At 44.8% G+C, this 26,476-nt stretch overlaps 1 long non-coding RNA gene across 1 annotated transcript in view; it reads right to left on the reverse strand.

Moving 5' to 3' along the window:
* The window catches only part of LOC132345495 (uncharacterized), a 79,937-nt gene that overhangs the window by 51,015 nt on the left and 2,446 nt on the right, over positions 1-26,476 (reverse strand). Inside the window, exons 2-3 of the long non-coding RNA XR_009494858.1 lie at positions 24,368-24,473; positions 569-714 (exon numbers count right to left, since the gene is read on the reverse strand). This is a non-coding gene — a long non-coding RNA (uncharacterized lncRNA). The remainder of the gene's footprint in view (positions 1-568; positions 715-24,367; positions 24,474-26,476) is intronic.

Consider the following 26,476-nt stretch of genomic DNA (forward strand, 5'->3'; position numbering starts at 1 on the left):
CTGCAGCACAGTTGCTTATTAGTTGTGGCTCATGGGCCCTAGAGCATGCAGGCTTCATTAATTGTATTGCACAGGCTTAGTTGCTCCGCAGAATGTAGAATCTCCCTGGGCCAGGGATTCAACCTATGTCTCCTGCATTGGCAGGTAGGTTCCTATCCACAGGGCTCTCCTGATAGCTCAGTTGGTAAAGAAGCCTTCTGCAGTGCAGGAGACCCCGGTTCGATTTGTGGATTGGGAAGATCCACTGGAGACAGGATAGGCTAACCACTCCAGTATCCTTGGGCTTTTCTGTGGCTCAGCTGGTAAAGAATCCGCCTGCAATGCAGGAGACCTGGGTTCGATCCCTGGGTTTGGAAGATCCCCTGGAGAAGGGCATGGCAACCCACTCCAGTATTCTGGCCTGGAGAATTCCAGGGACTATATAGTCCATGGGATCACAAAGAGTTGGACACGACTGAGCAACTTTCACTTTCCTATCCACTGTGCCACCAGGGAACCCCTAAATCACAACACTTTTAAAAATGTTGCTCAGAAAGCACAACTGTTTAAATGCTCATGTGCTCATTACCTGATACCAGGCTTCTCTTTGCTCTGTATCCTGGGATTCCCAGAGCACTCTGTGCTTGGCTCCAGAGCTTTCTTCAGCCTGAGTGTGGAAAGAAAGTTTGTCCTCTTGGTCTCAGCTTTAGGGAGGGCTTTTATCAGCGAGAGTTTCTGAGGGCAGCAGAACAGAGGGGTGGAGGGAGTCAGGTCTGGTTCAGGTGCCTGCCCCTTCACTCTCGAGGGGTGTGACTTTGATAGGGCTGGCCTCCCTCAGAGAATGACCTAGAGATGAAGACACGAGAGCACACAACCCATCTGCTTGGTGATCGGAGGAAACACCAGGAGGGGAGGAGAGAGGTGAGAAAGGGAAAAGAGGGAAGCCATCCCACCATGCCTCAAGGAGCAGGTTACGTCAGAGACCAGCTAAGGATTAACCCCAATGGGACTCGGGGGAGACTGTGTAGTGCTGGCCTTAGAGATGTGTCAAGGCAGGGGTGGTGGAGCCATCAGCTCCCATCAGGCTGCTCCCAGGGTTATAACTCCTCAACATGCCTGGCAAGGCTGGGCTAGTGCATGTGGCCAGGGAGCCCTCAGGAAAGGCCTTCCACTCTATAATAAGAAGCCATGAGGTTGACAGTACCCAGAGCCTAAGGGAGGGCCAGGGACAGTGCCTTCTACAGGTCATAGAAGGAGACATTAAGAAGAATCATAAAAACGTGAATGCTGACTTCACTGTATGCTGGAGAACTCAATGAGCTAAGATGTGTGAAATCACCGTGTAAATGGAAAAGCACCACACACATGTTCCATTGGATGCTCTCGACGGTGATGATGATGATGAAAACAGCAATTTGGGGCTCATTTACTTGCTCCATCTTCCTCATAGGAACCTCTGACTAGGGACTGGGTGCCTGCGCAGAGTTTACACCTTTCCTCCATAACTTTCCAGGGCGTCTGCAAGTGATGGCATTTCTTCAGCGTGGTGTGTGTTCTCTCGGAGTGAAAAATGAAACCCATCCCAAATCTCACAACTTTCAACCAATAAACAAGAGTGTCTTATTTTATTGTTAACATTTTAAAACTCAGTCTTTGGACACGTTCTACATTTGCATGGGGCACAATTTTGAGATAGATCAAGAGGTGTACAGTGATACTGTCCCTGGCCCCCACTCGCTTCCTTTCCTGTGTAACTTTAGAGTGTAGGGCTCTGTGTTGTGAGTTTAAATCAGTTTACACTTATCTAACCTAAATTTTTATTTTTCCTTTTTTTTTTTTTTTTTTACCTAAACAGACGATATCAACACATGCTGTTCTTCACCTGGTTTTTATCATCGAACACTGCAACCCTTACCCATCTGTAGAGTTTTCTCTCTCTCTTTTTAAACAGTTCTATAGTATTCCACACAACTTTTTGCTGCAGAAAATAGTTGTCTTCAGTAGTCAACAAGCCTGTGATGGGCCAGTGCCATGCACATGGCTCGCACACATGATCTTATTTAACCCTATAAGCACGAAGACAGAAAGAGAGACTTCCTTGGCAGCTCAGTGGTAAACAATCTGCCTGCAGTGCAGGAGACTCAGGTTCAGTCCCTGGGTTGGGAATATCCTCTGGAGGAGGGCATGGCAACCCACTCCAGTTTTCTTGCCTGGAGAATCCCATGGACAGAGAAGCCTGATGGGCTACAGTCCACACAAAGAGTTGGACACGACTGAAGCAACTTAGCACACGTGCACAACCCTGTAAGCACAAAGAGGGACTGCAGTTGTGAAAGTGTTAGTCTCCCAGTCGTGCCTGACTCTTTGCAACCCCAGGGACTGTAGCCTGCCAGGCTCCTCTGTCCATGTAATTCTCAACCTACTCCATGGAGTGGGTTGCCATGCCCTCCTCCAGGGGATCTGCCCAACCCAAGGATCCAACCTGGGTCTCCCACATTTGCAGGCAGATTCTTTACTGTCTGAGCCACCGGGGAAGTTACGATCACCATTTCATTGTAAGTAACTGAAGCTCATTGAGAAGTTAAGTTCCAGGCCTGAGGTTACACAGCAGCCAAGGGGGAGGCCGACCCTGGAGGTGAGGCTAGTGTGTCCCTTGTCCTCTGAAACACCCTTCCTCTCATGGAGAGATGAAAGCAGCCATGAAGCTTGTGAGTTGTTCAGAGGAAGACCTCCATGCCTACTGGGACACTGCTTTGGTAACATGCCATAGTGCATTTTGTGAAGTTTGCTTTATTTGGATATTTGTGTTATTTCCTGCATTTTGCCCCTGAAAGGATTCCATCTGAGGCAGGGGGGCTGAGTGAATGGCTGGAAGATGTCCCTTCTTTAAGGACAGGCCTGAGAATGTGTGGGTGGTGCTGGCGGAGTGCAATGGAGTTGCAGTCCTAGGTGAGCCGAGCGCTAGCGAGTCCCTGAGAGGCGGGCACTGCAGGCGGGGGCTGAGCCTGGGGTAGGAGCTGTGCTGAGGCCAGGGAAAGGTCCAGGGCTTTGGGCCAGGGGATGTTGTTAAGGGAGGAAGCTGGGGCTGAGGGAGCTGGAACCAAGAACAGTATGAAAAAGAGGTTTGTCTGGAATCATCTGGCCCATGGCCATGTCTTTTAGGTGGAGAGTCAGACCCAGAACTAAGTGTTGGTGTTCACAAGTTCACAGGAGTTCTCTTGATCCCTGGGAGATTCCCTCATGGCTCAGCAGGTAAAGAATCCACCTGCAATGTGGGAGACACGGGAGACGTGGGCTTGATCCCTGAGTTGAGAATATCCCCTGGAGAAGGAAATGGCAATCCACTCCAGCACTCTTGCCTGAAGAAGTCCTTGGACAGAGGAGCCTGGTGGGCTACAGTCTACGAGGTCACAAAGAGTCGGATTCAGTTGAGTGACTAGACACCCATGCTTCTGATCCAGTGCTCCCTCTACTACTCCTCTGGAGACGAAAGCAAAGACAGTGTGTGTGTTGGAGGAGGGGTCTGGGGAAAATATATCTGTGCCTAGAACTGTGTGTGAGCCTGCAGCACAGGCTGAGGAATGGAGAGTAAGAGGAACTCAGGGCAAGGTAGAAAGAGGACATAAAACTCAGAAATCCTTCCAATAATGCATACAAGTCCCAGGGATTTCCAATCTGAAGCTTTGCCATCTTTAATCCCATGACAATGTTTGACAATATAAATGGTATTCATTCGGGCGGTGGTTGTTAATTTTTACGACTCCAGCAACTGCAGATTTTGGAGTTCTCTGGCTCTTTGGCAGCTTCACACAAGTTAGTTCTTCACAGCCTCTGTCATTCTACACATGCCTGCTCTGCACTCATTTGTCCCTTTTCAGATAAAGTTACACTAAATGACTGAAAGTGGAAGAAAGATGGTTCTCTAAAGACTTTTTGCTAGAATTGGGGCGGGGTGGGAGGAGGAAAAGGTTCTTTCCTCTGTAGTTGCTTAGTAACAGAACGTAAACCTAGAGATGAAAAGACCTCCTCACCGGAAGAGCATCTGAGAGTGAAGCCAGCACAGAGGAAGGCAGAACACAGAGAATGACTCCGCTGATATCTTTTGATAACCTGGCTCCAGCTGTGCCTGAAGCAGTCTACATCTGGACTTTCACAGGGCAGGAAGCACTAAAGTATCTTTCTTGTGAGATCTACATAGTGATTAGGAATCAGGTTGCCTAGATTTGAATCGTGGATCTGCCACTTACTAGCTACAGAACCTTGGACAAGACACTTAACCTCTCTGGGCCTCAATATCCTCAACAATAAAATGGGATAATAAGAGTATCTATCTCATAGGGTTGATATGAAGATTAAATGAGTTAACAAATGAGACACATTTAGAACAGTACCTGGCATGCTAGTGCAATTACAAAAAATCATTTGTGTCAGTCAGTATGTTGCAGCAATAAACAGCCCCAAAGTCTCAGTGGTTTAAAACAGCTGTTTTTCCTTTTTGAACATAGGAGCATCCACTGTGGATCAGCAAACACAGTACTCATTGTACTTAGGAATCTGAGCTAATAGAGCAGCTGCCATCTCTAATGTTGCTGGTCACTATGATAGAGGGAAACAACTTCAAATAGGATACAATGGCTTTTGCCCAGGAGAGGTATATGTCACTTCCACTCACATTTCATTGGCCAAACCAAGTCACTTGGCCACACCTAGCTTCAAAGAGAAGGGAAGAGCAGTCCTGCCAGGTTCCCAGAAAGGGCGGCCCTACTGACCACCACATGACTATTGTCACATCATAGCTGGTTGAGCACTGGACACATGCAACTGAAAGATTCCCAAGTAAATAAGAAATCGAGAGGACCCCGGGTTTTATTCTCAGCAGCAGCCAGGTGCCATATGAAGCCATGTTCTTACTAACTCCCCGTTCCCTCATTCACTCCAACCATTTTTAAGTCTGTGGCTCCTGGCTATCTGTCTTTCGGGTGTCAGGACCACATCACTGATATTTTCAGTGATCCCTTGCTGGTTAAATCCCAGAAAAGTGGAAAGAAGTTGTGTGATTGGTCCAGAGTCACAGGTGTACAAAAGAAAGTACTGAGGGAGAAAAGATGGGAAGGTTTCCTAAGGAGAGGAGATGTATTAGGTCAGGTTCACTAGAAGCACAGCTGAGATGAGCATTCAGGAACCTGTGATTAAGCAAGGGGGTCTCTCCGGAGAGAAGAGGAGTGAGGGAAGCTGGAGAGGGCAGAGGCCAGAGCTAAGTCAGCCTGATCCCATGGGCAGCTCTGGAGTGTGAGTTCCTGCATGGAGCCTGTCCTGCCTGGAGACAAGCGACCGGCCTTTTACCGCTTATTGTGATCAGTCATTGGCATCAGGCTACTCTAAAGCGGAGAGTCAACCTTCTGGGCGAGGCAACTCCTACTGGGTTGGTTAAGGGTGATTCTAGGAGAAGGGGACAGCTGTGAGCTGCCGGCAGCTGGGAGCAGGGTGCAGCAGGCCAGTCAAGGTGATTTGGATGGGGCACCAACAGCATCTACTAGAAGCCCTGAGAAAGCACTAATAGGAACCATCTCCCCTTTCCTCCCACTAGTAAAAGCATGCCTCAGAAGCCTGGAAAATATTGACATTAGCGGGCTAAGAAACAGCAGCCAGTGGTTCCCCATTTATCTCCTAGATTAAATAGAAATTTTACCATCAACCCATATTTCCAGGCCTATGTCCCAAGACCCTCACAAACCTAATCTATATGAAAAGTCACCTGGAACCTTGATATTTTGTGAACAACTTCCATGCCTTTGCTCTGACTCTTTCCCCTCTTCTGCCAAGAGTACACAGGTCCCTCTCCAGACCTCTGAAATTCTATCCACACTTCAAGGCCCTCTCAAATACTGACGGCTTCACAAAGCCTTTCCTAATCACTCGACAGGATATGAGCTTTCCCTTCTTTGAAACCTCAAAGCCCTTACTTTCAGCAGTGGGTTTCATTCTACGAATTTGAGTCATTTGATAAGTGTTAGCCTCCAAATCTTTTATGGACTCTTTAGGAAGAGTTCAGTCTTTTTCTCTTTGCTGCATCTGGCAAACACCTTAAATATGAAGGCACTTAATTAATATGTGTGTAATTGAATATCTACTTAGGTGAGATTAAATGTCCACACATGATCAAAGCTTTTGTCTATGTGCATCACCCAGAGCTGACATTTGCTGAGCACTTCCTACGTCCTGTGCATGAAGTATTTTCTTTGCATTAGTGATCTTCACCCCATAGATAAGAAACCGAAGCCAAGAGAGGTCAAGCAACTTGCCAAAAGCCACACAGGTAGCAGGTGGTAGATTAAATAAAGTCTTGCTGCTAAGTCACTTCAGTCGTGTCTGACTCTGTGTGACACCATAGACGGCAGCCCACCAGGCTCCCCCGTCCCTGGGATTCTCCAGGCAAGAACACTGGAGTGGGTTGCCATTTCCTTCTCCAATGCATGAAAGTGAAAAGTGAAAGGGAAGTTGCTCAGTTTCGTCCAACTCTTCACGACCCCGTGGACTGCAACACACCAGGTTCCTCCGTCCATGGGATTTTCCAGGCAAGAGTACTGGAGTGGGGTGCCATCGCCTTTTCCGGGATAAAGTCTTAGGTTCGTCTAAATTCAGAGCCCACACTCTTAACCTCTATGAGAGACCTGCAATAGGGACAAATACGGACTTGCTATCAGAAGACGTGACTATACGTGCAGGCTGTCACTCACCTTGAGCACTGAGGTGAACAAACCTGAACAACACTGGAGAAAACTAGAAAGCTGCTCGCCCAACTCATCCCTTTTTCTTCCTGGGTAAAGAACTAGACCAATGCTGCTCTGGTTTTAATGTGCACACAATTCACCTGGGGGAATGGGGACACCAGCCGAAAACACACACACACCCCCCACATAACACAATGTGAGAACATCTATGATAGAAATATGCCCTAACTAGAAAGAAGAAGGTGAGAACCCAGCAGGGGTGGAGATGGAAGTGAGAGAAAATGCCCCAGAAAAGGTTACCACCAAGCTGAGTCTTAAGGATGAGAAAGCTGACCTGGTACAGAAAAGAAAGGGAAGAAGGACTATTTCAGGTGGAGGGTCAGCACACCAAAGCTAAGGAGGTAAGAGGGTCCCAGAGGCACTTGGGGAGATGCCAGTGGCTGAATATAGCCAGGAAAGAGAGGGAGGGGCCCCTGGCAAGAGCCTGGCTAGAGAGAAAGAGTGCAGATCCAAGAGACATTGCCATCTTGTACCAAGGTTAAGGGGGCTTTCATGGTGGTTCAGTGGTTAAAGAATCCATCTGCCAACGAAAGACACACAGGTTCAATTCCTGGGTGGGGAAGATCCCCTGGAGGAAGAAATGGCAACCCATTCCAGTATTCTTGCCTGGGAAATCCCATGGACAGAGGAGCCTGAAGGGCTACTATCCATGGGGTCACAAGAGACCCCATGGTCTCAACTTAGTGACTCAGGACGCAACTTAGTGACTGAGCATGCACACACATTAAGGATAAGGGAAACCACCGAGGACCTCAAGGTGAGTGACTGTTAACCTGACCCCTGGAAGTTTCCCTTCTATTGCTCTCAGGGAGACTCTGTCAGAGGGGTGCCATCAGATTATTTTAAATGAGGAGGTTTCTAGGTCCCAACAAGCCTCACTGCTTGGGACCCCAGAGCAAATGCTTCTCCCCAGGATTCAGATTGTGGATCCAGGGCATTTCCAGAGTCAGGAAGGCACAGAACCATATAGCCCATGGGGAAGGACCCCTAGCTGTGGAGTAGAAGAGAAGCAAGAACAAATCAAAGGGGAATGTGCCGAGACAGCACCCCCCCAACACTGCCTCCCCAGGATCAGTCTTAGGTATTTCTTTATTAGACCATCATTTCTCAACCTTTTTCCCGATGACACATACATACAAGGCACTTGACCTTCACCAGCCAGACATATGTCTTTGATATATCCAGAGTTCTACTCATTTCCTAGAGCCATAGTACCTGTGATTGGGAGTGACACTCATGGAGGGAGAAGAATGAGCTCACTCTAATTCATGAAGCAGATAAACCTCACAGAACACTTGATGCCTTCTCCATGGCTGGGAATAGATTATAAGCTTGGACGCCAGACAAACTCAGGTTCTTATTTGGACTCCCTCGCTTATGTCTGTGTGGCCTTGGGTAAGGTGCTGAAACCCTTTGAGCCTTAGCTTGCTCATCTGCAAAATGGTTATGATAATAAAATCCTACCATGGAGGGTTTGTCATCAGCACTGGATCTGCTTATGCAATCTGAATGCTTGGGTATGTGCCTGATACATGGTGAATAAGCAACAGATGATAACCTGGTGAATACTCAGTAGATGATAACTTCCTTACTACTAATGTTGTCTTATTCTTTTAACAACATGCCTGGAACTTCCTTGATGGTCCAGTGGCTAAGACTCCAAGCTCCCAACTCGGGGGGTCTAGGTTCAATCCCTGATCAGGGGACTAAACCCACATGCTGCAACTAATAAGAGTTCCTATGCCAAAAAATTAAATAAATATTAACAAATAAAAGCAATATGCCTGACTGGAATACACCACTGAGTAATGACACTGTGTTGCAAATTAATGTATTAGAGAAGGGAAAATCATTTTGTGTATATGACTTTTAATTGATTTATCTTTACCCTTGAATGTCATCACACTGTTTCTTTCAAAACATGCTGTAATTCAAACTTTGAACTAATTCGCTACCCTGCCCCGCTACTCCCCATCAGCAAGACTTTTAACAGCTGTTCACAGGTTCTACCCAAAAACTCAGTTTTAATTTCCTGTTATAGACCTATCATTCTCAAGATCTGCTGGGTGAAAACCACCTCAGTGGTGAGGCAGAAGGAGGTAGAAATGGCTTTTTGAGCCTTGCCAAGGGGAGCGTATGGCCCCCAAACAATCTCTCAGCAGCCCACACACCTGGGCTCCATGTGGCCTGTAGTCTCTTGGCTTTCAAAGAACTTGTTTCTTTCTACTATGGATATGGGGTAGAAATACCCTGATCAGGACCTCTTCTAAAGGGCTCCCCATCTGAGAAACGGGAACACTGCCCACCCATCCCTCAAAGGTTGTTGGCAGGTCCCCTAAAGATGAAAAGACAAGAGAGTCCACTTTCTGATCTGAGCCAGTCACCTCCAGACAGGGCTGAGGAAACAGGTTCCAAACTCAACCCGCCAAGCCCACTCTGATCTACCAGCTCATCCTCTCTACAGTAGAGATCACCCTGACAGCATGAGCTGGCCCATCACTCCCTAGGTCAAGAACTCTCAATATTGAGTCCCAAGGCTCAAAGACCAGAACCCTCGCTAGCCCACAAGACAATGGGTCTGGCTGCTTCCTGCTGGTTGCGCCTCTGCCTGGGGCTCTTTCCATCCTGTGGGCCCAGTCATGCCAGACTGCAGGCGGTCCTTCCAATGTATGGCTCCCCCACCCACCTTTGCACATGCTGGCATCTCTCTTGGGGTCTATCCATTCCCGCATCCCACCTCTACTCACCTTCTGCTCTCACTGTTAACATCACATCCTCCAGAAGGTCATCTTTGACCCCCAAATAGCTCCCATAATCTCAGGGAGATTTAACCTTCATTGGCCCCATCACTGTCTCCCCAGTGGAATATCAGCTTCATAAGGGCTGTGTTTTGCTTCTCTCATTTTCCCAGTACCTATTGACCACGGTGCCCAAGTGACCATTATATTAACATTGAGGGTCTCAGATGAAGAGCTCCATTTTTACCAGGAGAAATAGAGTAGAAGAGTTAGTTCTTTCATTGATGTGATTGTTGTAGACTGAATTATTCTAATGGTAAATGCAGCTTTCCTTATTCCTTTAAAATATTATGCTGTCAGGGGTTATTTCTCTTAATCTCTATGTTCCTTTCATGTCCCTCAAACTGACTTTCTTAGGAGCAGCTGTTCATTGCTTCCTCACCCATGAAGTCTCAGATCTTTTTGGTGATAATTATGTTACAAAGGGGAATCTTCAATGAAATTCAATGGAATGGAGGCAATTGAGGGAAAGAATTTTCTCTCTCACTTAATTACCATCGTATATCTCTCTTGGGTCTGGGAGTAAGTGTGGATTTGGGGAAAAGGAGGGAATGCTCTAAAACGTGCAATCAAAATATTACTGGTCCATGTCAAGTACAGAAATGTTAAGTACAAGATATTACCAGCTGATATTGAGCCTAGAAACTTTTAGGGCAATTTGATGTTGCCATGACGTTCAAGAACATGGCCAGTGGGGCTGTCTCGGTGAACAGGGCAATAGCAACCACTTCCGTGCTGTTGAACTTGGTTGGTGGGTCACACATATACAACAACAGATTCTTCCTCATTTTTGGGGAAATTCTCAAACACTGGCCCTTCACCACAGACAGTTTGGAAAACGTAAAAGATGATGTAGCTCTAGTCATGACATAAGTGAAAGTCAAGGCTTCAAGAAATACCTAAAAACTAAGAAACATCTAAAGGTAGGCGTGGAAAGGAAAGCAAGAAAATGGTCACTGTAGATTGTAGTGAGTCATGGGAAGAGTCTTTGGAGATGAATCATTGGGTCTTGAAAGAAATTATTGTCAAATATTGAGGGACAAGGGGTAGGAGGGCATTTCAGAGATGAAGCACACAGGCTAAGGCATGGAGGCTGTGCGAGACATGTCCTCACACACTCAGCTGAAATAGTTAAGTCAGGAGATTGGGTTCTACCATTCGGCAATCATCACCATGATCACTGATTTCTGGGAAAATATGACAGTGGTGAGAACAGTGAGCAAGTTTGAGAAATAACAGAGAATATCTATACAGTCTCAAAGCGGCTGCCCTCCAGATGCTTATCAACGACAAAGCAAACACAGCAGTGGAGAAACGTAGCAGGCACCACCTCAACTAAATGATCAAAGTTAAATAGGTTAGGTAGGTCATGAGAAAAATGGGCATCACGTACCTCCTGATATGCACTGGGAAGAACACAATATGAGGTTCATGCTATTCCCACTAAAAATGCATCTATCGCTGAAACCACTCAGGAGGAAGCAGCAGACAAATCCCAACTGAAAATATTCTATAAAATAGCTGAACTGTATTCTTCAAAGTGTCAGTATCAGGAAAGACAACTAAGGAACTGTTTCAAGTAAAAGAGGCTAAAGAGGTGTGACAACTGAATGCAATGTGCGATCTGGAATTTTCTTTGCTTTAAAGGATCTTATTGGGACAACCAGTAAAATCTGGATAAGGTCTGCACATTAGTCAATGATATTGTATGAAAATTCATTTCCTGAATTTGATGGTTATGCTGTGCCGCGCTTAGTTTTCAGTTGTGTCCAACTCTTTGAGACCCCGTGGAATGTAGCCCAACAGGCTTCTCTGTCCATGGGGATTCTCCAGGCAAAAATACAGGATTGGGTTGCCATGCCCTCCTCCAGGGGATCTTCCCAACCCAGGAGTTGAACCCAGGTCTCCAGCATTGCAGGTGGATTCTTCACCATCTGAGTCACCAGGGAAGCCCTTGATGATCATACTATAGTTAATAAAGAAAAACTTCTTATTTTTAGGAAATACCCACTGACACATGTAAAGGGGCATTGTGTTTCAAACAGTTCTAAAAAATATATAGTAGGTATGAAGATAGGGCTTCCCTGGGGGCTCAGCAGTAAAGAATCTGCCTGCCAATGCAGGAGATACAGGTTCCATCCCTGGATCAGGAATTTCCCCTGGAGAAGGAAATGGCAACCCACTTCATCATTCTTGCCCGGGAAATTTCATGGACAGAGGAGCCTGGTAGGCTACAGTCCATGGGGTTATAAAAGAGTCAGACACAACTTAGTGACTAAACAGCAGCAACAACAAGGTATGAAGATACAGGGATAAATAGAGACAGAGGATAAAGCGAAGGGGTAAAATGCTAACATTGGGACATACTGGTGGAAAACATATGTGGACATTCTTTATACTATCCTTATAACTTATCTATGAGCTTGAAACTATATTTCTAAAAAGTTAAAAGAAGAGAAGAGCACCCAGGCTTTAGCCCTCACTTGGTACTAAGTGAGTTAAGTCTCCCCTCCCCTCTGGATCTCTTCCCGCCTCCTCCAGCCCTTCCAGTTGGAGGCTGCATGGCTTGGCCTTGCTGGTTCCAGATCTTCCTAGCTAGTTTCTGGATTTATGCCTTCTCGCCTTTTCCTGTCTAATGTTTCTTTCAGACTACACCCTGAGAGCTGATCTCTTTGGTTGACTGCCCCTTGAGATCCAGGGCAGCACAGCAAAATCCTGCTCATGTCCAGTGCTTGCTCACTGAGCCAAACCCTGCTTATGCCCCAGACAGATCAAGACAATTAACTTTTCTTGAAGACCTACTATTGGCCTTGCACTGTGCTTCATCATCCCAATGACCTAGAGGGTAACTTTTCCAATGAATCATTTCCATCTAAATTCCAGTGGCTCTAAAGCTCAAAGCCTTTTTGACCATAGGAAGTGCAATATTTAAAGAGTTCCCCTACCTACATAATTCTGGGAAGACTCAGGACCACTTAGATGTCCCATAGATCCCATTTGGTTGTCTACTACCCTCTATGGATTATAGAGCTAGAATTTTTGGCCTCAGGTCCTCACTGTCCCATGAAGGTGTCACACCAAGCTGGCAGTCCCATCTCTGTCTCCACTGCCAGGGTACCATCAGAGCTGAAAACATGTGTACCTCAATGCCAGAGACCTTGCAATCCTAAAATAAACAGGGGGATGCTCCTTTTGTAATACATTCCATTGCAGTCGGAGTCAGGGGGTCCCACAATCAACTGCTCAAGCTCTCGTGCTACGGTGTACATGTCAAAGCATTTTAATCTCTGGTGGGGCTGAATTCTAATGATGCCCACAAGACAGTAATGAGTCTACATCTGTTTTCCAATTCCCAGGCTGGTTTCTGGCCCCATCTCACCACATGAGATCACTTCCCTTAGGGTGAGTTCCTTCTTAGCCCTTGTGGACCCTTCCTACAAACTGAAATTTTGTAAATATCTGAGGTAGATTGTGGATGAAAGTGGATATGTGAAGGCTGTTGCCTATCGCCACCGGTTGAAACACCTGGGGGCCAAGTCCTGTGCCATCAGGAAACCCTGTTGATGTCTGTGGCTCAGAGAAGTTGTTCAAGGCCTAGTACGGGCTCCCACAAGTAGGTGTTGAGATTCGAACCAGATCTGCAGGACTCTTTACTGTCCATCACCTTATCTTCTCTGCAAAGTGGAATGCAGCTAACAGTTTGGTAAATGGAGGTTCTCTACCAGAGGGATTGTTAGCTAAATGTAGCTTTACTGGATCAGATTAGGATTCCAAAACTTTTGGCGGCAACTGTTCAGCATGCGGCTGGTGCTACTGCTGAGTTCACGCTTGGCTTATCCAGGCCAGTTAATTTTTTTTTTTCTTCCTAGTATCTCTTTCTTCACAGGCATTTTATTTACCCAAAAAAAGGTAGCATCAAGCATGGCCCATTTTTATATAGTTCTGGAAAACGCTTGAGGGAGGTGGGAGGGAAGGTCAACACTACTGGTAATGTGGTTTTATAGAAAAAGCGTGGGTCTCAGAATCAGACGGACCTGAGTTCAAATCTGAGTTTGTTACTTACTGTTTGAGTAAATGTTCAGCAGTTCAAGGCCCTTTATATGTAAAACAGAGATAGTGCAACTCTCAGGGTTAAAGGAAAAACCTTATTTAAAATTATCAGTCCCAAAGAGGGGCTCAATGAACCTCAGTTTCCCTCTCCTTGACTGATATTTTTGGATCATATGAGAATTTTAGCTATCTCTATGTTTCTATTCATTCCTCTTATGGACAACCCTAAAGACAGTTCAGAAGTGGGTCTTGTTTCCATGGAGACGTATCAAAGCTAAACAAATTTGAAAAGGGGAAGCACAGACGCTCACCCTCTACGCCCACTCACCACCAGTGCACAGCCTCAGCAGAAATGTTTCCAAAGAAATGCTTCACCAAGCTTTCGGGGAAGGCACAAGTCCTCTTTCAAAGTCCTTACATGCTTTTTCACCGTGTGGCTCTTGAAATGAACAATAATTTGAAGCAGATAATGATGAACTTCACACCGCAATGGATCGAAAGTGGAATTATTGAGCTCACCGTTGTCTAATACAATTAGGCTGACATGCTTTTGAATCTAAATAGATGAGCTCCCCCACTCCTTCTGTACATGCACATTTACTTATTAATGGGTAAAATATTACAAAATTTCTGGGCCCCACATGGTTTCAGTTCTAATCCAAACAACTTACTTTCTTCTGAAACTCTGATTTTCCTCTTTTTTGGCAAAGTTATTTTGTATGTTTCAAAGGGGAGTTGCTTCCCTGAGTCTGTGTGGAAGTACAAGCACATAAATCACACGCTGGACTGACTTAACAAGGAGGACTAATCCCACTGTCACTGCCCACTGAACAGTGCCTTCTTAGGAAAAAATGCTGCACATCCTTTAGAAGACCAAGATCCATCCAATCGAACAACTTTTTAAAATTCCACAAAATGATTTCTCTGTCTGAAATAATAAGCTTAAAAAGCTCATTAAACATAGCAGCAATTAGATAATAGAGATTTCTTAATTAACTAGCTTTGGATCTCGCTCCAATCATGGCAGAAATCAGACTAGCTTTCTAGGGAGGTAAGCATGCATTTGAAAACCTAATAACAGTATAGTTTCCTCTACTCCCTTTAACACAAGGGCCAACTTTTGATCAGTGAAAATCAACTCATGTCTTACCCAAAACATCTGTCCTCAAGATGCAACACCTCAAATGATATGGCAGAAACATAAGTTACCAAATAACAACTCATAAAATTATGGCTAACAGTGGTAAACAGTCTTGTTGCCATCAACCACAAAAGAAAGAGAAAAGGCATCTAATAAAGCCTTTAGCATCATGAGAATTTGTCTTGAATTTTCTGAAGGCTTTTACAGAAGACTTGATGTGGTCCGTGCTGTAAAACCACAGGCAGACAATTCTGTACCCTGGAGGATAAACATGGTGGTAGGAAGAGAGACTTAGCAGGATGATTTCCCCAAACGTCTAGATGTCCTTGTGGACAAGTTAAGCCATTATCCTCAAGGTGGGCTCTGAGTCCTGACTAGTGAGATAAAAGCAACCACAGTTACTGTGGAGGAGGGGCCCAGCCAGACTTCTAATTATTAACTTCACCAGCTCCTTCCTTCATCATGAGATCCAGAGCAGAGAAAAAAGAGGGAACTTAGGGAGGCCTTCCCTTTGTCATATAAACAAATCTTTTGAATGAGACGTGATAAGTGGCCACAAAGCCATAGAATCTCTGAACATTGGAGCTGGAAAAGTTGTAGAAGAGGAAACTGCAACTGATGGTGTTGAAATGACTCGCCCAAGGTCACAGAGAAACCACCGCCACCCCTTACCACTTGTGACTTGAATGGAAATAGTCTTTTTTTCTGACATGAAAAGAAAAAAAAAGAAAGAAAAGAGTGAGTACCCTATGTGTCAGCAAAAGTTATGCCACATGCAGCTAGATCATTGCCCAACAAAGGAAATGTGGATTCACAGAACTTGCTTCCTACTTTGAACACTATTTTTCCTGTAATTGGGTAAGGTTGGGGGCAAACTTTGGTCAAACACCACAAAGATGAAAGAGAAGCTCCATGTTCTTAGGTGCATAAACAAGAGACCCAAACATTTAGCAATCCAGTATGACTTGAAGCATGCCCAACATGGCTATGCATTCTGTAAAACAGAGGGGAAAAAATCATACAATAATGGTCTTTTCCCTCAAGAAAAATTTAAACAACTGTAGCCAATCATCAGAGGCCAAGTGCAAAGACTGAGTATTGACAATAACTCCCAACAGGCATTCAGACATGGGAGAAATCATAGGATTTTGGACAAATAGTTAAGGATGGCTTGTTTGACCTGACTTCCATGATATCTTGAAGGCTGGGTTGGGGAGGGGAAGGGGAAAGACAAGTTGGGAGTATCTATGTGGGAATACATTTTCTGAAGTAGGAATTAAAGTGGCTCCAGAAAGTCTGGTAAAGAGACCCAACTAAGTGGCCTGGAAGTTGGGTTTAAGGACACAATGGAAAATAAGATTCCAGAGGGAAAGCATGATGAACGACTCAACAAATTGTTCAACTGGAGTAACACAAAACAAAGCACCAGTGTCTAGACCCATTTCCTTGGAGACACTTGTCTCACTGGTGTAAGAAAATCACATTTCCAGTTTTTAGATATACATATGCCAGAATCATCAAAGGGTGATATTATTCATATTGTGATTAATATCTTGACCTCTGTACAGATACAAAGTTGCTGTGAGCCATATGAGGGATCACAGTCTCTTTTACGCCACCACTCCCCAAGAGGAAATAGACCAGATAGTTTTAGAAGCCATTTCTAGACCCACAAGTTACTGACTCAACAAAACAAGGTTTTGCCAATGCTATTAAATATCCAAGATGCTATCCAAATGCCTTTGTATGCCTTTGAACATTCTTTCTCCTTGACCTTAAAGGCTTTATTAGACTTATCAACTCCTCCATCTGAAGGCTTGCCTGTGGTCTTTCTATTTTTACCTCCAATTTCTGGTGTGGGGAGGTAAACTGAGGTGCAGGGTAATCATGGAGTCATCTAATTAGAAGACTGTTTCAGCGTTAAAAGATGGCACACCCAATGCCTGCTGTACACAAGGCTATTTAATAATGTCTAATTTTCAAGTTGGATTTACAATGAAATTTGAAACAGAAAAGAGCAAAATTCCAGACTGAAGAAAAATTACAGCTGGAAAAATAATTTAAAAAAAAATCCAAGAAAGCCTTCCAAGCAGTTACTCAATTTGGGAATTTAAGGAAGGTGGAGGTTTGTGTCCAAGAGGAAACTGCTCTGGGGACACAGAGGAATGGAAATTCCTGCCTTCAGCCTATTTTTGTAGCCCTGTCTTCAGCCATACACACATCTGAATTAGAGAAGTCATTCCTCTCCACTGCTTCCAACAAGGCACACGCCAGCAGAGGCCTCTGGTCACACTATGCATGAGCTCATGCAAAAGCTTCCAGCGGTGAGAGTTTGTGGGAGGAGAGGTATTAATTTGCCCCTGGCTGCTGGTCTCTAGCAAACATGTGCCCTTCCTGCCCGCCTGCTTGTGCCTCCAAGGTACACACAGCGTATGGCTCCAGGTCACTCAGGAGTTGTGTTTGGACAGGGTTTGTGATATATATGATGGACAGAAATTCTCTCCCTCTTTCCTTCTTCATCTGAAGTAGGAAGAAGCTTTGGGTTCATGGTTAGTAGCCATTCAGCATCTGAAGATTGCAGAGTTTAGCCACAGGAGGGCAAACATATAGCATCAATGCTACTGCTCCTTACTCACCTTCCCGAGGCGGACACCACTGATCAAGCAGAGCTCCCTTTTGTTTCCAGCAAAGACTCAACTCTAGAACCCTTCTTGACCCAACAGTCCAGGCTGCCATCACCAATCAGAGCTGGCAAGTGGTTTGAAATTTATTTGCCAGTCCCAGGGTAAAGAGAAAGAAAGAAAAAAAGAGAGAAGGAAGAAAAAGGAAAGTAACATGTCCTAAGCACCAACTGTATACCAAGTAGTGGCACATTGGAGGGCGTGGACATCTGCCTGAGGAGAGGGATGTTTTATCGCTGGTACTGTACAGTGATCACAAAAATCAGACTTTCATCAGCTCTCTATTGTGCTTAAGTTCTCCACAGACAGTAAGTGCACCCCTTACTGCCTGCACCCCAGTGCTCCCGCCGGCTCCCCTTGCCCTGCTCATGCACCGCTGAGGCCAAGAACTGCCAGTGGTCTTGACACAGCGCTCTGCTCTGAGAACAACCTGGTGAAGCAGCAAGGCACTGGAGCCAGAGGCGCATCCCTCTGTCCGCGCCTCACATGCAGTTGTGGGGAAAGTGCTTTCCAACTTCCTCATGTGTTAAATGCAGACAACAAAGCTGTCCCTTTCTGAGAGCACTGTAACGAGAGTTAGTTCTTATGTGCTTGTGAAAGAACCCAGAGCCTGGCATTTAGGAGGAATTTTTAATTATCAGGTTTTTTTCCCTGAAGTTACGGCCCTCACCTGCATTTTAGGTCATTATAGTAATAATTAAAACAATTCATCATGTATCAAATAAAGCTTTCAGATTTATAAAAATACAGGATGTCCAGCTAAATTTGAATTTCAGATAAAAAAATGAATATTTTCAGTATAAGTATTTCCCCAATATTACATAGGACATACTAACACTAAAAAATTATTCCTTTAAAATCTGAAATTCAAATCTAACTTGTCCTACATTTTATCTGGCAATACTAACATCAAATCTGGAGGTGTGGGATGAGTAGAGAAATAACTCTTCCGAGATAAAAATGTCATACTGCAAGGAATGTTTCTCAAAATGGATGATTTTCAAAACTTCTTCAGCTATATTCCACAGTAAGAAATATATTTTGCATCATAATTCAATGCACATATACATATGTTAATTAACTGAAATAAACATTCCATGAAACCTTTTATGTGTACATTGCAGGCTGGCATTTTCTGTCTTCTTCATTCTACTGGATTCTATTTCTTTTTTTTTTAAAGAAAGTCCTGAGCCAACCTCACTTAATTGATTTCTTGACCCCCTGATACAAAGGCTTCCCTGGTGGTTCAGTGGTAAAGAATCTGCCTGCACTGTAAGGAGACACAGGAGACCCAGGTTCAATCCCTGGGTCAGGAAGATCCCCTGGAAAAGGAAATGGCAACCTACTCCAGTATTCCTGCCTGGGAAAGTCCATGGACAGAGGAGCCTGGTGGGCTATAGTCCATGGGGTTGCAAAGAGTTGGACACAACTGAGCACACTCACACACACACAGTCATATACAATACAAATTTCAGCAAACTACAGCCCAAGGGCCGGTTCCACCCAGTCACCTCTTCGGTGTATGTCCAGTGAGCAAAGGCTGGTTTTTCATTTTTTATTAGTAAATGGTTGGGAAGGATCCAAAGAAGAATATTTTATGATATTTGAAAATTAGGTGAGTTAAAATTTCAGTCTCCATAAATAAAGTTTTATTGGAACTCAACCACACCCATTCATTTATGCCTTATCTATGATCACTTGCACACAATTACAGCAAATTAGAGAGCTGCCTATTAAGTAAAATCCTAAAATACTTATTATTTGCCCCTTTACTAAAAAGTGTTGCATACTCCTATGCTAATGTCCTAATGGTTTACAACTTGTAGTTTGAAATACTCTGCTCTAAACAGTTTTGCCTTGAAAGCAAAACTATTCATTCTATTCATGCTCATTTCTATTCATAAGCATGACTCTCAGGTCAACCTTATTCTTATTCAATTCCTCACAAGATAAAGCCAGATGAAGAGACTCTGGCCAGGGAATTTCTTTTTGGCTGCCCTTGGAGTATGGGGTTGAACTTGGTCAAGGATCAGACTTAGGGAGAGCGGAGAGGACATTTACCATTGTGCTCAGTCACTGGGGGTATCAACTGCTCCCAGCAAAAGGAAGGATTATGAACAGCATGGGGAAGAGAACATCAAGTTCTTGACCTGGAGCCACATAGTCTCTTGACTCTTATTACAGAATTTAGAGCTTCAAGTGCAAAGGTCTGTAATGTGTAGAGCTAAGTGTGATGGAATCTAAAGACTAACCCCCTAGAAAGCATGACATAAAGTTTATACTGTACACAAGAGAATGGAAAGAGAGGAGGGAAGGCTGCTGTGGCTAGAGAGAGAGCAGAAGAAAGAAGACAGTCTGGAGACTGATGAATACCTTGGGGGCCCTGTCCCTTGCCTCCTCCCCGACCTTGTGATTTTCAGGGGGAACAATAAATCTATCCCCCAAACAGATTTAGACAGCACCAAGACTGAGAGGATTTGTGCCTTGCTCTCTGGGAAATGCCAGAAGTTGGAGGAGGGGATAACATCAATAAAGTTTTATTAAAGGAGTCATGCTCACTTGTACACAAAGTGTCTATGGCTGCTTTTGTGTGACAATGGCAGAGTTGAGGACTTGCCTAAAATGTTTACCATCTGTCCCTTTTCAGGACATAAATTGCCCACACATGTGCATCAAAATAATACAGAAGACAGAACAACAGTCAACACAGACAGAGGGGCTCTGAGAAAGCTCTCTGATAGTCCCACAACCAGAAATTTGTAGGGGCATCTACTGATAAAATTTCCTTTGCTCTCCCCCCTCCCCTTGATGGACACAAAATGAATACCAGAGGATCATCAGACTGAGCAGGGCTTGGAGTTGGGGTGCAGAGGATATATTTGAGATGGAACGTTTTTTAACAACCAAATCTAGGAAGCCAAGTGGGGCTGTTGGGTGCCAGAATGAATAGATGCCCATGGCCAAAGACCAGACCTGCATCAGACTAAAGATGCCTATGGACTGACGACCCCCACCCAGCCTTCCTCACTACCCAGCTCACAGTTTCTGTACCTGAACAATCCTAAGCTTCCAGGCTCTTACCTGCAACCCCTAGAAGAAGGAAAAGGAATGAAATCTTGAAATAAGTCACTGAAATCCAAAGTAACTGAGTAAACACCAAAGTGAGAGAGTTTACTCTGGAAGTCCCTAGATATTAAGTTTCTGCTGCTAGTAGAATGTCGGCTTAAATCAGAAATTAGGTTACAGAAAAATGAAGAAAGTCATGCTCTGTATACAGAATAGGAAGAACGGGATACTGATTCTGCCCCTGTAGGAAACTGGAACTTCATTCACAGCAATTCAGAAGACCACAGAAGTTCAGGTCCCAGTGGCTCATGACTCAGTGACTCCATACTGAATTCTTTTTCTTTCTGCTTCTTCCTGTGTGTGTGCTTAGTTGCTCAGTAGTGTCTGACTCTTTGCGTCATCTTCTTGCTATGTATCCATGCTAACTTGTCCGACTCTTTGTGACCCCCATGGACCATAGCCTGCCAGCCTCCTCTGTCCGTGGAATTCTCCAGGCAAGAATACTGGAGTGGGTTGCCATGGCCTCCTCCAGGATCTTCCCTACTCAACCTACGTCTCTTAGGTCTCCTGCATTAGCAGGCGGGTTCTTCTTTACCAGGGGCTTCCCTGGTAGCTCAGATGGTAAAGCATCTGCCTACAATGCAGGAGACCCGGGTTTGATCCCTGGGTCAGGAAGATTCCCTGGAGAAGGAAATGGCAACCCACTCCAGTACTCTTGCCTGGAAAATCCCATGGACCGAGGAGCCTGGTAGGCTACAGTCCATGGGATAGCAAAGAGTTGGACACGACTGAGCAACTTCACTTCACTTCTTTACCACTAGCGCCACCTGGGAAACCCGTACTTCTTCCTAGAATTTGTTGTTCAATCGCCAAGTTATGTCTGACTCTTTGAGACCCCATGGACTGCAGCATGCCAGTCTTCCCTGTCCCTCACCATCTCTCGGAGTTTGCCCAAGTTCATGCCATGAATCAGCGATGCCATCCAACCGTCTCATTCTCTGTTGCTCTCTTCTGCCTTCAATCTTTCCCAGAGTCAAGGTCTTTTCCAATGAGTTGGCTCTTTGCATCAGGTGGCCAAAGTATTGGAGCTTCAGCTTCAACATCAGCCCTTCCAATGACTATTCAGTGTCGATTTCCTAAAGGATTGACTGATTTGATCTCTCAATAGTCTTCTCCAGCACCATAGTTCAAAAGCATAAGTTCTTCAGCACTCTGCCTTCCTTCTGGTTCAGCTCTCACATCCATACATGACTAGTTGAAAGACCATAGTCTTGACTATATGGACCTTTGTTGGCAAAGTGATGAAGACAATTTAAATCCGTCCGGTTCTCCCAGTGACTTCCTTCATTCAGTCTTCAATTTTAGAGAAACTCCTGTGCAAGCTGAAATTTTCACAGTAGGTGGCGCTAACACGGAGAGTGCTGGTCCTCCTTATTGAATGATAAATTAGCCAGACACTAATTAACATTTCCTTCATTGACTCTTCACTCTACCACACATTCATTCTGGTCTAATTGAGCCCTGTTAGTAAGTAGGCCCTGAGTGGTTTCACCCCAGGCTAACTCTTCCTCTCCAGAGTACTATAATGGAAAGAATTCCAGAGTCAGGAAACATGGGATATGAATTTTGGCTGCCCCCTAATCAGTCAAGTCACTTAATCTTTCTAAACCTTAAGATCTTTATCTTTAAAATACAAGAGTTGGACTTGAGTCAGTCCTTGTTTTCCAGGTCTGAAAATCAGTTTAAGGATCACAGTGAGATAGTTTTTTTTAACCTGTCAATAAATTTTAGGTAAAACTCAAGATTTCAAGAAAAAGACACTTTGACACAAGTGCTGTGGAGAATGTAAACGGGAACAGACTTTCTGGAGGGCAATTCAGGAGTATGTAGCAGAAGTCCCAAAAATGTCTGTACCCTTTGTCCACCAATTCCATATCTAGGAATTAATCTTAAATAATTACAGTGCAAAGACAGAGCTAAAAGGATGTTCAATAAAGCAGGGCATTTTTGCTTCTCTGGAGGCTTAATGTATCTTTTTTAACTAGTTTCTGAAACTTTATATCATCCTTAGCACTACAGTACAATACCTGTGTGAGACAACAAAGCAAACCACTGCTTAATCACAAAGAGAGGAAGAAGTAGAGTCTAGGGTTTCTTGAATATTTTTTATTGCCAGGCGCCATGCTAAATAATTTTCTTAAGTTCTTTCTTTAAATCATCTTACAATAACCTTCTTCAAAAGGTATTATTAATCCTATTTTACAGATAGAGAGTCTGAGGTTCAGACAAGTTAATCTTCTTCCAAGTCACGCAGCGCTGGTACATGGAAGAAGAAATGCCTCAAATACTGTATAAAGACCAAGTTCCCTATGGGCTGGAGGAAAAGGAAGGGGAATTCAGTACATATGCGGGCTTTGATTCTATCTCAGAATTGGATCTAGGCTCTTCAGAGCCTTTAAGGAGAGACTGTAATTTCGAAGCTTCTGCCAATTCTTTGTGCTGCTAAAAATGGAAACCCGAATTGGTCTGTGGGGGCCAAGGCTTTCTCGAAGGGAAAAAACACTTAATTGGGCTTTTATCTGTGTAAAAGGAGATTCCGTTCTGAACTGGGAAAGCCTAGACAAGGAGATTCTTAAGTTCTGTGTATACCCAAGGAGAAGACTGGGGAGTCGTTCCCATATGAATGGACATGGAGCTTCCCCTTCTGAGGTAGAGGAAAGAGGACCCTGGGGCTAGCCACTGGGGATGAAAGACACGGTCGTAATGAGCTCCTCTGTGGAGGTGAGGAGGGAAGAGAGCTGTCCTCAGCAACATGTTGGGATTCTGTGTCAAGGAAGAGCAGCAGTAGGGACTGCATGGCATGGGATATAGCCCAGCGTCTTGGGTATAGTCATGGCCAGCTCTGAGCTTAAGTTTCCCTTCTGTGCACTGAAATTCCTTCAAATTTTAAGTCAAGCCAGAAAACAATGCCTTGGGGATGAAGGAAGACACTGAGTCTATTTTGAGGTCAGGGACACCAGTCTGATGGAAAATAAGTAGCCAACAAGACTATGTCTACAGTCCATAGCGGATTCCTGGGTTTCCTGGAGCCTTATGTGTTGGAAGTTGGAGTTATTTTTTTCACTTTTTTTTTAAAGATGACCCTGGAGATTGTAATAAACTCCGGGACATATGAGTTCTATGTAGTTATTACGTTGCAGGGAATGAGACAGGCGGGTCTACAGGACAGCTGAAACCATGTAGCAGGATGCCTTTTAACAGGGTTCACCTGTTGTGGGGCCTCGGCCTGACCACAAGCACTTGGCTGCTGGCTGCAGACTAGGTGATTACAGCATTAGATCATGCTTATAATGGGAAAAAAGGCTTCTGCTCCCCGGCTGACTAATCAGCTTGCCATTTTTATTGCACGATCAGTATCTAGAGACAGCGATTCTGAACTCTGTCAGTGTCCCGGGTGTCCACGGGCGTGACAGAAAAAATAGCTATATTAGCAAAGAGAACAGGTGGAGGGATTTGCAAACTTGCTAAGAAGGTCAAGACAGCGTGGTCCCCAGAGGCACCGGAAAAGGCTGTCGGCTCCCATTAAAACAAAAATAGTTACTAGAATAGAGTTCCCACACACCGAGTCCTCTACAGGCTCCGTGCTTTTCTTTCTTGTTATTATATTAATGTCAAAAGTATTTCATGCTCATTATCCATCTAAATTAGTTTCCTAGAGTTGCCTTACAAATTATTCCACACGGGGTGGCTTAGAACAGCAGAATATTATTCCCTCACTGTTCTGGAGGTCAGACTGTCAAAATCAGGATATCAGTAGGGTTGTGGTCCCTCTGGAGATTCTAGGGGAGAATTCTTCCTTACCTCTTCCAGCTCCTGGTGACTCCAAGGAAATTCCTTGTGACCCTTAGCTTGTAACTGCATCATCAGGTCATTGTCCCCATCTTCACATGGCCTTCTGCTCTTCTCTCTGTATCTCATATGAGGACATTTGTCACTGGAGTTAGAGCCCACCTACACCACGCAGGATGATCACATTTTGACATCTTTTACTTAGTTACATCTACACTTAACTTTTTCCAAATAAGGTCACATTCAAAGGGCTTAAGATGCAGACATATCTTTCCCAGGAACCACCATTCAATTCACTAACATTATGTATTTATTTATTTATTTTTATATATCCCCTCCCTCTTTTTTTCATAATTTTATCTATTTGCTGGCTATGCTGGGTCTTTGTTGCTGTCCAGGCTTTCCTCTGGTTGCAGCGAGCAGGCGGCTGCTCTCTAGTTGCGGTGCATGGGCTTCTCACTGGTGGTTTTCTCTTACTGCAGAGCACTGTCTCTAGGGCGCTCGGGCTGCAGTAGCTGCCACAAGTGCATTCAGTGATTGTGGCTGCTGGGCTATAGAGCACAGACTCAGTAGTTGGTGGCCCATGAGCTTAGCTGCCCCATGGCATGTGGGATCTTCCCAGACCAGGGATTGAACCCATGTCTAATTCAGTGACAGGAGGATTCTTTACCACTGAGCCACCTAGGAAGTCCTCAATCCACTAAAATTATTAATGAAAGAATTCAAAGGTGGGTCTAAGGAAGGGATAATGTTTAGGAAAACCTTGCCAATGTGTTTTCAACTTTCAATGGTCTCCTTTCTCTTCCTACAGCCCTTCCTCGATTTTTGCCTCAGGAAAAGGAGGGCAAATATTGGGTTGGCAAAAAAGTTTGTTTGGGTCTTTCCAGAAGAGGTTATGGGAGGAGAAAGGGGTAAGGGATCAAAGTAGGACAGAAGGGCAGAAAGGGAAGAGAGAGAGTCCTCCCAAATCCCAGGAGAGGTAAGAAGGGACAAGAGGAGGAAGAAGACCAGAGGACAGACTGGGGCACTGTCTGGACCCCCAATCTTACGGTAGAAACCTAGGTGGAGAGGAAGTGAGAGGAGTCATAAAACCCAGACCAACCGGGAACTCCAAGTGCAAGGGGCCTGCTGCTCACCCCTCAGGGTACAGCTCAAGACAGCTGGAAATCCTCGAAGGAGCCCTGTGTTTATCGTGGTGCCCAAGAGAAAGGTGCCACCCACAGATGGCTGAAAGAAGGCTGACAGAGTGGAGACATCACAGATGGAGCAGGCATCCAGTTCCCATGGCTTGGGGCACCGGAGTTTTTGTGCAGCTTCATGGAGGGGACTTGGATGTACAGATAGACCAGAAGATGCCTGGACACAGTGGGACCAGGAGGTTTCTGAGTGCAGGAATCTCAGTAATGAGTGAACACAGAGGTCCATGGACTTCCGCAGATGGTAGAGGTGGTTTAATCTCTAAGTCATGTCCAACTCTATGGAAGGAGAAGCCCACAAATCAAGAAACCAGATGATTGAGCTATACCCCAAAAGGCACTTGTGCCAGATGCCCAGGGATGGGATGGGACCCGGAAAGATCACCTCCCATCCCATTCCACCTGGATATCGCTTTGGGAAGGAGCCAGGGCAGAGGGAGCTCTCTTTTAAATAAAAGAAGCTGTTACCTTTAACTGTCAAGATGCAGGACTGTAGACGGGGAAGCAAAGTGGCATGAAAAAGCAATCGGATAACAAAGACAATTAACAAAACTAGCTTTGAGTGCATTTGTGTGTGGCGGGGGTGGGGTGGGGGAGTGGTATACACACCCCACTATGGATGTTCTTCCTTTAAAAGTTGATCATTATCACCCCTTGAGGGAACAAATTTCCTTGGTTGACTGTGTATCTCTCTATGCTCACAGAAACATACATACACACACAAGCACGGATATGTTTATTTTTTTAATGGGAGGTAGATTATGCCCAGCTACTTTTCTTCTTACTACGTCATAGTAATGTGTCAGTCTGTGCACATTAACACACATGTACACACACACATACACACAGCCTCTTTTAATTCTAATCTATAGTACGCAATATCCACAAATCATAGCCACAATTTACTGTTTCTCACCACCACTAC

This window comes from Bos taurus, chromosome 6 (genome assembly GCF_002263795.3).
Source record: "Bos taurus isolate L1 Dominette 01449 registration number 42190680 breed Hereford chromosome 6, ARS-UCD2.0, whole genome shotgun sequence".
Taxonomy (NCBI): Eukaryota; Metazoa; Chordata; class Mammalia; order Artiodactyla; family Bovidae; genus Bos; species Bos taurus.